This window comes from Mya arenaria, chromosome 14 (genome assembly GCF_026914265.1).
Source record: "Mya arenaria isolate MELC-2E11 chromosome 14, ASM2691426v1".
Classification (NCBI taxonomy): domain Eukaryota; kingdom Metazoa; phylum Mollusca; class Bivalvia; order Myida; family Myidae; genus Mya; species Mya arenaria.
The window spans coordinates 47,448,705-47,459,829 of NC_069135.1; the positions used below are offsets into that span (position 1 = coordinate 47,448,705).

The window sequence follows — 11,125 nt, forward strand, 5'->3', positions numbered from 1 at the left end:
TTCCCTCAAATGTTTCACAAATTTATATTGATCTATTAACAACAATGCATCACCATACTGTACCTCTGACTGATTTTTGTTTTCATTCTTGGCTAGAAAATAAAAAGTGAGCACAAAGCGTCTTCAGAAAAAGAACTTGTAAAATATGCACCAGTCAATTGTAACGACGCCCCCCATCCAGCGAATCCCCGGTAAAATCCCTGCCCTGCGAGAATGAACTGGTGGTAAAATCCCGTGAATAACCCCACACCCCGGGGATCTAAGGTAAGAGCAATTTCCTGATATATTTTGAGGGAAGACAAAACCACCGCAATCACCCAGCATAAACGAGGACACTAGTTCTGGCTTCCATAACTGTAATGTTGATATTTATTTTTTTGATGTTTACAACACGTCCAAAAAGGTAATATATAATGTGTTCGCTGAAGTTCTTTAGCTACGAGGACACCTGAAAGGTAAAAACACAGCCCTTTTCCCAGGTAAAAACACAGCCCTTTTCCCTGGTATATCTCCAAGGTGGCAGTGGTAACAATTCACTGGTGCATTATATAAGAGAGGAAATCAAAATTGAGCATGCAAGATTTTTTCATCAATGGCAATGGTTTATCACAATGTCATGTACTTACACTGAGAGTGGCTCCAAGATTTTTCTATGCACATAGGTAAACAATCATCTTATTCATAGATGCTGTGAACATATTCATACATTTGACTTCATTTAGAATGAAACTTCATAAATAAGTATGCGCATATTTGATTTTTTTTACTCCATTTTGCAAAATTGAAATCACATGATTTTTTCAACTTGTATTGCTTGAAAATTAACGTGTCAAATTAAATATACTACCCACGGTAAGATGAAAATAAATCCGTTTGATGGTGGTAATCATTCAATGGCGGCTTTATTGATAAATTTCCTCAATAAAACACTATGAAATTCACATCATCAGCATCCGGAAGTAGTGAAAACATACATGTCTGAATCATTCGGCCGCTCTGATCAGAGTAAATTTTGATGTCAATAAGTAGACTGGTACCCTGATTTACTTTTCCTCAAACATATAAAGTTATACAGGTACGCGGCATATGGTTTTTAGTTAACATTAATAGTATTTGAACAATAAATACCAAAACTCATGTTGTATTTAAAAAAAGTGCTAAGTGCCATGCGATGATTAGTTAAAACAACTTTGTATCGAAAAGAAAATATCACGGAAACATGCAAATTATGTCGAAAAAAAGATCAGGGACCGACTTCGGAATACCAACATTGTATACAAAGGATAACAATACTTTTTTTAAACCAACTTTCCTGGTTGTTTTCTAGTTAGACCGCACGCTTTATTCGCTTTTAATACGTATGAATTCACAAGACATTTCGAATGCGCGACGGGCACCGCGGTTAGCTGATACTGGTTTCTGTCCGGATAAAAGAGAAAGAGGGTACCAGTCTATCAATACAGAGCATTGAACGGAAAAATTTCGATGCGTACTTTTCCAATATGTTCATATTCTTATTGCATATAATCTGACCGTATGCAAGAACATTCATGTAGTTAACCCGATTAACTCACTCGCTACGTATGAATTTCTTGTGCTTCATTAAAAGAACATACAGTTAGCTTGAATTGTTAGGAGAACTATTTTTATTGGATGTTTTCATTGTAATCAGTTCTGGTACTACTTTGATTATTCAAATTCGCTAACGGCAATCCAATCAAAATACAGCGTATGAATACATTACGTCAGTGAACCCCCAGATGCGGCTTGAAAATGCAGATATCGCGATTATGGCTATGAACTAGGCCACAAGTGCCCTAGTCCAAAAAACTGATCAATATCATCCTCATCTGAGCTCTCATAATCTTTATCAAGGCAGATCTGTTTCTCACACGGCGAGGGGTCATCACTTTCTTGGAAATTCCCCCGTTTTAACGAGGTGACCTCTCGTTGTAAGCATTTCCTGCTTTCCGTCATAGTTTCAATACATCTTGATAATTGGTTCCATTCGGGAAACCCTGTTGATGAGGATGACGTGCTATTCCCCATTTTTGTCAGCCTATCAAAAAGGCCCTCTTGAGGCGCATGTGCGCTGTTACTTCCGCCCTGGCCGTCTGCCAAATCCGCCTGAAAGGTAATATTTCTCTGTGCACCTTATATATACAAGAAAGACCATTGATGCCGTTTAATAGTTTATGCACTTGTTATATGTTGAAAAACAAGAAATGTCAATGCCAACAAGCATATTATGGTGCATTGAACCGCATCTATGAAATTCTCAAAATGTTTGCAGTTTTCTGCATGACAACATAGGCAAAAGCATTGAAATGGAAGATTTTCAAGTTGAACATTTCATTAGGGGTGTGGTACATTAATGAACAAGACAGAATTAGGGTGCTTGTGCACTGTACTTTTTGTCATTGCCACATACCCATATACCAAGTTTTATTTCAATACCATAAGCAGTTTTAAAGTAATGCTCTGGTCAAGAAAAAGCGGCAAAGGGCAATAATTATGTAATTAGCTTAAAAACAGCTATAGTCATTGTGCACTGCACTTTCTCTCGTTGTGCTAAATACCATTGAATGATGTTTAATGAAATTCCAAAAAAAGTAGTTTTCTAGTTATGCTCCGGACAGGAAAAGATACAAAGGGAATAACTCTTGCAATACGCTGAAATAGAGTTATTGTTCATGTACACTGCAGTTCTAATCATAAAGGGGGAGGGGGCAACGTCACCATGCTGGAATGACAACTTGTAGGGAAGAATAAGTTACCTCATTCATCATGAAGAAGTGATATGAAATAACAATTTAACAATTTGTGTAGTACTTTAATAAATATTATCATTTCGTCCGAAAGTTGCAAACATAAATAGAACATAATTATTGAACTGTAAAGTTGCAAACATAAATAGAACATAATTATTGAACTGTTATATAAAAAGTGAACATTGTTTACTAGATGAAATGCATTTATAACATAACATGCCTTGTTTTTAGCTGTTTAATAATACTAATGTTAACTTCTTCATTTACATAGTAAAGAAGAGTAGAAAATGGATGTTTTAGTTGATATTAACACAAAAACAGCATGTGTCTTATTGGACAATGGCATTTTTTTCAAATATGATAAAAATAACGCATTCAAACTGAATATGTATCAGACTATGTATGAAGGAAATAATACTGTTTCTATTTTTCACAAAGGTTTTGAAATACAACAATGCACATATAAGCATAAATAAGCCAAATATGCAAAAAAATAATAGTAAACAATGTGTGAAAGTGATACTGAACACTTAAAATAATTTCTTTGTGCATTAAATGAATATATACCAGAAAAGCAATACTAAATCAAGTCCAAAATGTATAATAACATGAAGAACACCCCTTTATGAATATCTTCATAACAAATCAGAGTACATGTAAACAATAATCATTTATATCATTAGTATCAAATGTGTCCAGTTTAAAGTGTGTTTTCATTTGCATTAAATTACATTGTAATATATACCAGAAAAGCAATTATAAAAATCCTTAAATGTATAAGAAACTGAAGACAATAAAGAATAACACCCATTTATGAATATCTCCAAAACAAATCAGAGGTCACCTATATATAAAACAATAATCATTCGTATAATTAGTATCAAATGTGTCTAGTTTTTGTGTGTCTGTTCATTATCTTTAAATGAGCATCTTTAAAGTGAAACTCTTATTTAAAATCAATACATATAATTGTATATATAACACACATCAAATTGAATGAAAAAACAATAACTACTTACTAAATAATGCATTTACTGAAATATCGTCTACTGATAACAAGCTTGTCACTCTGTTTATAATAGCAGAATGCATGACAAATATTAAATGATCAATTGGTGATTGCTAAAAGATTTACTGTGGTCTACTATAGTATCACAAGGCAGAAATACCATGTTTTAAGTTCATTCTTATTAGCAAATTGAACTCAAGATCCTTCATTAGAAACATTGTTGTTGACATCTCTCAACTCATTTTGAAAAACAATAATATTAATTATCATAAGTCTTATTGGGGAGTAAGAGTGCATCTTTAAAAATAGTGTGTGTGTTTTTTCACTTAAATATGCAACAATTCAATTTGACAAATGAGACAAAAGTTAGGAAATAGAAGTAGTAATTGTACATAAAACAAAACATCAACACAAATTGACAAAGCTCAATATAACAGGAAATCTATATTATGAAAACACAAATCCTTAAAGGCCATAATTATTTGAACTGAATTAAGGTATAAGTAATACACACTTTTATAAAGCTTTTACGGACAACATAGTCATTATCATGGTACGTTATGGGACTTTTATCCAAATTTTGAAGATTTTTTACTGTTAATTAAAAATATTTTGTCTTTATTTGATTTTTTTTCACATTATCAGAGATTATTAAATAAACACAACAGTTTCTGGTAAAATAAACTTCAGTTAACAGAAAAATTACGTTCAACCGAACATATTATTGATACACATGGAAAAAAATCATTTTGATTGATCTTGTGAGTCTTCGGAACAGAGCAGTATTTCGATGTTTGAAAATATATAGCAGTTTTATAAATTCATAAAAAAATAGTTAATAATAAGACAACCTGCTGAAATCATTTAAAAAATTTCTATGATGTCTAATGAACAATTCAAAAGACAATTTATGATAGTTTACCGATCAGTTTTGAAGAAAATATACATAATGTCATGTAACTATACATTTTTATAACTAATAAAATGCTTAAAAATCAACCTTTTTCTTGTAAAAAGCTCAATTGGACTTATTCATAAAATGTAATCATTCAAATAAATGAATTTTACTTATGATACTAACTATGAATTCAGATTTAAAAACAATGAATGTACTTTTAAATTAAAATATGTAAAAAAACAAGAACACTAAGTAGGCGATAATGCCCCTCCAAAAATGTCAGAGTGAAAGTTCTCAACTAATGTCTTTTGAATATTATAACATGTAAACAGTCTCTGTTGGTAAGCGATGTCTATTTGTTTTATTTAGTCAATGGTATTCTAACATTTAGAACTTTTCACAATAATTCTTCACTCTTCAACATTTGAAGTTTGGTTTGTTCCCATGCGTTTGTACTTGTAGTGTCTGCACAGATGAAAATTACTCAATGCTGAGTCAATGCTGATTTAACAGGTCTTTACCCATCTAGAATGTTTAGTGCTGTAAAATAAAAAAAAGTACTTTCTAACTAATTTGTATAGATAATAATACTGCCATACATATACAAAATAAAATATAAACAGTTTAATATTTCCCAACATTATTTAAAAACAACAACAATAAGCTGATACATACATGTATATAATATAAAGAAAATTAATAAATTTATCAATAAAATTCATCATCACCACCACCATCACCACCACCACAACCACTGGATTATTGAAAACAGTGAGTTTATAAAACAACAAACACCAACTCAAATATGTTTTATATGAAATACTCACATCATCTCTATCAGATGTGGATAGACATGGATGTCAAATCTGTCTCAATGATCCAACAAAGTATTTAATGCAGGCTGGAATTCTTCATATAATAGTAATATTCAGTCCTTTTCCTGCCTGAAAGAAATTAGACTTCTGATTATCAACCAACAGAAACTACAACCGTAAAATACAAATGCACATGTATTAATTATACATTCTGCACTATTATCCGTTTTAGCCAAGAGTAAGGGTTGGTAGGCACAAATGTGCATATGGTTGATAATGATTCACAACAGTATGGCGTTCAACGAGACCTACACCAAACAAATGATTGTCGCTTGAGTCCAAGCTGTTGTGGCTTCCATCCCGAAACCATGTACATCTTTTAATACAGGTTTATTTTGAAAATATGCAGTTTGTAAACAAATAATGGGTATTTTTAAGTCTAATATTTTTCTTTGTAAACAAATAATGGGTATTTTTAAGTCTAATATTTTTCTAAGATAAAGCAATCAAATAAAAGATTACATACTCATATCATATACATAAATGATGTACATAAGTACATTTAAAAATATGTAACATGTACATAATGCACCAGTCAATTGTAACCACGGCCCTCCAGGTCTGGGGATATGCCGGGGATATGCCGGGGAAATGGGCTGTGTTTTTAACTTTCAGGTGGCCTCGCAGTGCCGGGTGAATACGGTGGTTTTGTCTTTGAGCCAGATATAGCAGGGAATATGCCTTACCTAGGCTCCCTGGGGTACGGGGCATATGGCGAGGATTTGACCATCAGTTCGTCCGACGAGGATTTTACCCGGGGTTGGCTGGACAGAAAGTCAAAGTCCCAGCTATTCCTCGGACCTGGTGGGGCTTTGGTTACAATTGACTGGCTCATTATAAGTAGATGTAAAGTATGTAACATGTATATTTATAGTACATGTAGAAAGAAATTAAAAAACAAACATTTTTGAACACATAAACTTACACAACTACTCAAGGATACTTACATGAATTGCCCTTTGATACGAATATCCCAATTCCATGCTGATTGTTGACATTAGTTTTTTCGACAGAAAATCTTCTCTTACGCGTATAATTCACTTATAATCCATGTTTTACTGTAATGACTCAAATTGTTAGATGTATCGTAATCAACTGTCAGTGTGCACTTTTAGTGTTTACTTATTTTAAACGTATCCTCGACTAACCATGATTCGCGGATGTAAGGAATAAATAAAAATAATAAAGTTGAGCAAAACAATGAAATAATTTAACTACTTTTGTCAGACATGCCATTTATTTATTCATATTTCCACAAGTATTTAAGAACAAACGGTCAAAAGTTCACGTAAATAATGTCAACAGAGTACAGACACTGAAACTAGGCCGCCATCTTGATTCTAGTACCTTGATTCGCAAGCTCTGACGTAATCTAGGTCAGAACGTTTTAATTAGGCCAACACTATTTTGATCAATTGTTTTTTGAGAAAAACAGTCAAACATATCTTTAAAAATGTTAATTTCAAAATTTCAACTTGTGATAAAAGATTTACAGTATTTTGTAAACATAAAACATTAAATCATGTCAAATTACTCGTAGTGGGGGAAAGTATAATTCAACCCAAAGACAAAACTGTCTCTTTAAGTGTATTTTCAGGAACACTGAACATTCTAGATGACTTAAGGACATAAGTGCCTTCCTCGCTGATCATTTTGTACATAAGCATGTTTAAGGGCAGTTGGAAATAAATTATGTACTGCTTTATCACTGCTTAGGGATGCACCTAAAACAGAAATTAACACTCACTAATTTCTTTATTTTGACACTAAGACTATGGGTCATGAAAACACATATTATAAGTTTGCTTTGCCTTCCTACAAGAATTTAGGTCACGTGACCGTCATTATTAAAATGTGTACAAAGCAGATGAAATAACCAGCGAATTTTTGAGGATGTTATGTGGCAAATATGGTTGGTTTCTATGGCAATTAATTTGGGATTAGTAAAACTACGTTGTTTGCAGTGTTAACCATTGTTCCAAGTGAATTTATCTGTTTTAAAGACATTTTTTCGCGAGTTGGAAAGCACCTACTCTTGTAAATAGTTCGTAGTAAAAATGACGTCATAGCTTTGCAGATACGTGCATTTCACGTGATAACCAGGTAAAAACAAAGATGGCCGCGAATCAAGGTTGGTCGCGATTTTAGGGACAAAACCGAGTTTCCAACTATTAATCGACGATGTAGAAATTCCATTATTGACCTATGAATAGCGGGGAAATACCTTCTGGTTCTAAAAATAGCAACATCCGGATATGTGTAGTGTTCTAAAAATAAAACAACTCGGGGGCAATCGTAATACAATTTTACTAATGTCACCTTCAACACATTAAAAAATAAAGTTCGGTGATGATTTAATCCAATATCGATTAAATTAAAGAAAACAGCTTAACTCATTGTTTATTAATGCAGTAAACATAACAAAACAACATAAAACATAATTATTCCCATTCACATAATTACCGGTCCACACATTTTACATTTCATTCGGAACTCCTCCGAATATTTACATTTCCGGCACATGATATTACAGTTAACCAATCGGAAAACGTAAACGAAACGGGAACAGTTATTAAACTTATTTGTCGTTTTTCAAATATAATGTTTTGAAGATAAATTGAAGACAATCTATTCAACCACAAATAGCATTTTTAACACCCATGCAATCACCATCAATTTGCATTTTTTAATCATAATAAAATAACAGTAAAACCCAACTGTCAATCAACTTAAAAACTGGTTAACTGTAATATCATGTGCCGGAAATGTAAATATTCCGAGGAGTTCTGAATGAACATTCGGAGCTCCTCGGCCATTTTATCGAAAACAACCTCGGATGTATGCCGGTACATCTGTTGAAGTAGTTCGTAAAATTTTGAATTATATCATTAGTTAAATGTAGTGTTTTAGAGCTGTATTTATTGATCTAAGTTTTACTTATTGTCATTGAATTGTATTAAAGCAAACATAATGAATAATCCCAAGAGTTAAGTCACAAAGTTTAACTGCTAAATAAAATTACTACGCGATCTACTTGCAGCGGACTTAAACGTACCACTTTTTGAGTGTGTAAACCATCCAAATACATCCGAGGTTGTTTTCGATAAAATGGCCGAGGAGTTCCGAATGCTGAATGAAATGTAAAATGTGTGGACCGGTAATTATGCGAATGGGAATAATTATGTTTTATGTTGTTTTGTTATGTTTACTGCATTAATAAACAATGAGGTAAGCTGTTTTCTTTAATTTAATCGATATAGGATTAAATGTTCACCTAACTTTATTTTTTAATGTGTTAAAGGTGACATTAGTAAAATTGTATTACGATTGCCCCAGAGTTGTTTTATTTTTAGAACACTACACATATCCGGATGTTGCTATTTTTAGAACCAGAAGGTATTTCCCCGCTATTCATAGGTCAATAATGGAATTTCTACATCGTCGATTAATAGTTGGAAATTCGGTTTTGTCATGAATATACGTTTAAAATAAGTAAACACTAAAAGTGCACACTGACAGTTGATTACGATACATCTAACAATTTGAGTCATTACAGTAAAACATGGATTATAAGTGAATTATACGCGTAAGAGAAGATTTTCTGTCGAAAAAACTAATGTCAACAATCAGCATGGAATTGGGATATTCGTATCAAAGGGCTATTCATGTAAGTATCCTTGAGTAGTTGTGTAAGTTTATGTGTTCAAAAATGTTTGTTTTTTAATTTCTTTGAAATTCTTAAATCATTTTTATTTGCTAAACGTTAAGACAGCGTTTTAATATTTCTACATGTACTATAAATATACATGTTACATACTTTACATCTACTTATAATGCACCAGTCAATTGTAACCAAAGCCCCACCAGGTCCGAGGAATAGCTGGGACTTTGACTTTCTGTCCAGCCAACCCCGGGTAAAATCCTCGTCCTGCGGGGACGAACTGATGGTCAAATCCTCGCCATATGCCCCGTACCCCAGGGAGCCTAGGTAAGGCATATTCCCTGCTATATCTGGCTCAAAGACAAAACCACCGTATTCACCCGGCACTGCGAGGCCACCTGAAAGTTAAAAACACAGCCCATTTCCCCGGCATATCCCCGGCATATCCCCAGACCTGGAGGGCCGTGGTTACAATTGACTGGTGCATTATGTACATGTGACATATTTTTAAATGTACTTATGTACATCATTTATGTAAATGATATGAGTATGTAATCTTTTATTTGATTGTTTTATCTTAGAAAAATATTAGACTTAAAAATACCCATTATTTGTTTACAAACTGCATATTTTCAAAATAAACCTGTATTAAAAGATGTACATGGTTTCGGGCTGGAAGCCACAACAGCTTGGACACAAGCGACATTCATTTGCTTGGTGTAGGTCTCGTTGAATCATTATCAATTATATGCACAACATCTACACATTTGTGCCTACCAACCCTTACTCTTGGCTAAAACGGATAATAGTGCAGAATGTATAATTAATACATGTGCATTTGTATTTTACGGTTGTAGTTTCTGTTGGTTGATAATCAGAAGTCTAATTTCTTTCAGGCAGGAAAAGGACTGAATATTACTATTATATGAAGAATTCCAGCCTGCATTAAATACTTTGTTGGATCATTGAGACAGATTTGACATCCATGTCTATCCACATCTGATAGAGATGATGTGAGTATTTCATATAAAACATATTTGAGTTGGTGTTTGTTGTTTTATAAACTCACTGTTTTCAATAATCCAGTGGTTGTGGTGGTGGTGATGGTGGTGGTGATGATGAATTTTATTGATAAATTTAGTAATTTTCTTTATATTATATACATGTATGTATCAGCTTATTGTTGTTGTTTTTAAATAATGTTGAGAAATATTAAACTGTTTATATTTTATTTTGTATATGTATGGCAGTATTATTATCTATACAAATTAGTTAGAAAGTACTTTTTTTTCTTTTACAGCACTAAACATTCTAGATGGGTAAAGACCTGTTAAATCAGCATTGACTCAGCATTGAGTAATTTTCATCTGTGCAGACACTACAAGTACAAACGCATGGGAACAAACCAAACTTCAAATGTTGAAGAGTGAAGAATTATTGTGAAAAGTTCTAAATGTTAGAATACCATTGACTAAATAAAACAAATAGACATCGATTACCAGCAGAGACTGTTTACATGTTATAATATTAAAAAGACATTGAGAACTTTCACTCTGACATTTTGGAGGGGCATTACCGCCTACTTAGTGTTCTTGTTTCTTTACATATTTTAATTTAAAAGTACATTCATTGTTTTTAAATCTGAATTCTGAGTTAGTATCATAAGTAAAATTCATTTATTTGAATGATTACATTTTATGAATAAGTCCAATTGAGCTTTTTACAAGAAAAAGGTTGATTTATAACCATTTTATTAGTTATAAAAATGTATAGTTACATGACATTATGTATATTTTCTTCAAAACTGAACGGTAAACTATCATAAATTGTCTTTTGAATTGTTCATTAGACATCATAGAAAATATTTAAATGATTTCAGCAGGTTGTCTTATTATTAACTTTTTTTTATGA

General features: G+C 32.6%; 2 long non-coding RNA genes across 2 annotated transcripts; one reads left to right on the forward strand and one right to left on the reverse strand.

The window, feature by feature from the left end:
- Window positions 1-2,663: 2,663 nt before the first annotated feature.
- Window positions 2,664-6,938, reverse strand: LOC128218071 (uncharacterized). Its single transcript, XR_008258309.1, has 3 exons — window positions 6,501-6,938; window positions 5,506-5,622; window positions 2,664-5,218 (listed from the first exon to the last, which is right to left on the reverse strand). It is a non-coding gene; the product is annotated as an uncharacterized LOC128218071 (long non-coding RNA).
- A 2,088-nt stretch (window positions 6,939-9,026) lies between these two features.
- On the forward strand, window positions 9,027-10,917 carry LOC128218613 (uncharacterized). The gene is made up of 3 exons (XR_008258403.1): window positions 9,027-9,220; window positions 10,111-10,227; window positions 10,515-10,917. It is a non-coding gene; the product is annotated as an uncharacterized LOC128218613 (long non-coding RNA).
- The last annotated feature ends 208 nt before the right edge of the window (window positions 10,918-11,125 follow it).